Here is a 3,476-nt window from a genome sequence, read left to right as displayed (position 1 = left end):
CAGGTTATAGACATGTGGGTCAGGGTACTGGTTGCCAGGGATTAATAAGGAGATGGAGGTAGAAGAGAGAGGCAGATGTCTACAAAGGGCAACCTAAGAGATATCTGTGGTGCTAACAGTGTTCTGTCTGCCAGCTACATCAATGCTGACGGCACAGTTGTGATACAGTCCTGCGGTTCTGTAGGGTGTTGCCATTGGGAGGAACTGGGTAAAAGATATGTGGGGTCTCTGTATCATTTTTTATGAGTGCATGCAAATCTACAACTATCTGAAAATAAAAAGATGAATTAAAAATTAAAAGGTAACTTACTGGTCTGGGTATTTCTTACCAGAACCCCTCCCTTCAGCAAGAGTCATTCACAGTATGTAGAAAATAACATGGAGTGGCTCAGAGAAGGGGAGATGAAGACAAGAATTGAGGAGAGGGTACAGAAGGGGTAGTTCTTGGGGAGCGGAGGAGAGGGTCATTGCAGATGAGGAAAGGGGTATCCTATTAAGGTAACACAAGTTTCCAGACTGATGACCCTTCTCTCAATGGAGGAGACAAGACTTCAGACAGGAGTGGTTCAGAAGACCGTAGGAAAGCTCAGGTTATGGCACTGGGATTAAACGGGGAACAGAGAAGAACCACCAAAATCTTCCCAAGCACTGTGCTTGATCGGACAATGAATGTGAGCGAGTTAACAAGTTCTGCTGGTGCCAACAAGCAAAAGAAATGCCAGCTGTCTTCTGGACTCTGTGACGATCCCAGGTCCAATGCACACATTTTGGGTGGGAAGGGAAGTAAGGAGAGAAACCTTGGATTTTTCAACGCATACCAAATGATAAGAATTAAGAACCTGATTTTAATTGATTTTACAAAAATAAAGCGAGCTAGTATTTTGTCGTTGCTGTTGCAATGGCTATTGCCTTCCAGAAACAGTGAGTAAAATTCACACCTGCCAGTAGATGTCACAAAATCTTTTCCTACAGATAGACTGCAGAAAGAAGTTTTAGATTCACATAATTTCAAAAATCAAATTTCCTTTACATTATCTGGAGTAAATAGCCCACACCACTTTGATAAAATGGCCAGAGGATTTGGGGGCCAAGATTTGCTTTCTCACTTTCGATGATGCCAGGTTGAAATTTTCACATTCTAGAAAGAGTGAGGGTTTCTACTAACTCTGTGCTTTCCTTTGAATTCCTTTGTAGAGCCTGGAATAACCGTAAAATTATTAGCAACGGGGCTATGCTTAAAATGATTAGTTACACAAACAGAAGAATTGAAAGGAAATTTGAATGCAGATAATGGGCATCCAAATTATTATGCCTTCCAGAGATAAAAAGGAATATGTAGTTACTGAAGCCCTTACTACATTAGTAAGTTAATTCAATATATTTTAATATAAAACCTTTGTAAAATGCTAACAGAACAGTTATTCTGTTATGTTTTCAGGCACCCAAGTAAACACTTTCTGTGGCTTTTTTGGTAAAGCTTATTTTCCCTTTAAGCTAAGATTTCTCTCAAAAGATGGGCAGGCACTTTTTCCCACATGGAAGACAAGAAGTTTGCTTATTATTCTTAGTTCCTTGGCAGCCAGACTTACCTTTTCTTGGATTTACCTTGAGAATTGTAGTTGGTTGACTAGAGTGCCCCCAAAATTTACATCTATTCAGAACCTCAGAATGTGACCTAATTTGAAAATAGGGTCTTCGCCAACGTAATCATAGAAGTTAAGGTCAGGTCATACTGAATTGGTGCGGACCCTAACCCCAAAGACTGGCGTCCTTACAAGGAGAGAAGATGAATTCACAGAGTCACACAGGAAGAAGACCTGGGAAAGACAGAAGCAGAGTAAAGGGGTCCATCTACGCCAAGAATTCCCGGCTACGACCAGAAGCTCGGAAGAAGTAAGGGAGAATTCTTCCTGAGAGCCTTCAAAGGGAGGGTCACCCTGACAGGTCCTTGATTTCAAACTCTCGCCTCCAGCCCTGTGCTAGAATAACCCTCTGGCATTTTATATCCCCCGTGCTGTGGTAATTTGTTAAGACTGCCCTAGGAAACTAATACAACAATCAATCCTCAGCTTTTTTACTGGATGAGAAAATGTTTAGATGTTCGAATCAGGGTATTTACTTCTGTCCTCCACAGAACATATTGACTTATTTGGTGCTTTGAGGAACAGCCAAGTGGTTCTCCAGCTGCTTTTTCAGCTAAGTAAAAGAGAAAATGTTAAACTAGTCGACTGTATTTTTAAATCATTCAGGGCCCTTCTTGTTAGAAAAATTGATCTCCTCAACCCTGTACTGCAGCTAGCAATCACTACTGTTGATTAGGAAGAATGTGCTACTTGACAGGGACAATCAGCTGAGACTTGCATCAAAATCAAGTATCCTTCTACCCATCCTATTTTCTAGTAATGTTTCTACCTAACTGATTTATACAATTAATAATTTTGACATTTAAAAATATGCTGGCAATATTTCTGTATTTATTCATATGATGCCATTTTCTCTTTTTTTTGTGTGTGGGAAGGGTCAAAAAAAAAAAAAGCAGGCAACATACTGTAACTTTTGTTTTACCAGGAATGATAGGATTTTTGGACATTACCATTATATTCTAAAAATAATTTAAAAACATAAATAGGATGAGCATGGGAATGGAAATCAAAGGGAGACTTGGGAAAAAGATGGAAATAAAGTTGGAATTAAGAGGGCTCGTTAAGTCTTATTCACGCATTTTCTCTGGTTTGTCTATGAGTCAATTTATCTTTGGTTAGAAAGAGGTAAATGATTGAGTACCTTTGGCCCAAACCCTTAAGAAAAGGGAGTTTGGTACATAAGGATTTTTCTCCTCTGGTAGAAAAGTGGGGTGGGGGGCATCGGCATCATGGTAACTCTGCTCAACTCTGCTAGGTCACTCCAAAGTGGAAATGGCGGACAGTTCTCAGCTTGCGGGTTCTGTGTGTTATTGGAGAGGAAGGTGGAGAAGAAAGCAGTTTTCTTGGCTCCCTACATCACCATCTTTCTTTACTGCTGCCAACAGCCTTCTCCTGGCTGGGGTTTAACACCTCACCAGTTGGCTGCAGAAGGACACAGTAGCACCATAATTGGGCTCACTTTTTCTTGTAAGTCTGCTCCAATTGTGAGATTTTTGCAGTCATTTCTCAAGATTTCTGACATGTCACATTATGGAATTTCGCTCTGGCCTCCAAAGAATTAATTCATTTCAAAAAACCCAAAAAGTAAAAAACAACATAAATTATTGAGCTTATCATTGTAAGACTTTGCATTGTTGAGGAATTAAATAAGTTACTGATTTTGTTAGCGTAGCAGTTCAGAGTCCTATTTCTACAAATGACAAAGGGCCTAAAGGTTATCCCTTCAAGAATAAGGTGTAATTTGATGGGATTATAATATTAAAATTTTATAGAAAGAATATCCTTGCTTATGACTTTACAAATTATGATTTATACTTTCAAATTTGGGACAAA

This window comes from Ursus americanus, chromosome 13 (genome assembly GCF_024610735.1).
Source record: "Ursus americanus isolate L20-20 chromosome 13, mUrsAme1.1.p, whole genome shotgun sequence".
NCBI classification, from domain to species: domain Eukaryota; kingdom Metazoa; phylum Chordata; class Mammalia; order Carnivora; family Ursidae; genus Ursus; species Ursus americanus.
This window is presented reverse-complemented; position numbering follows the sequence as displayed.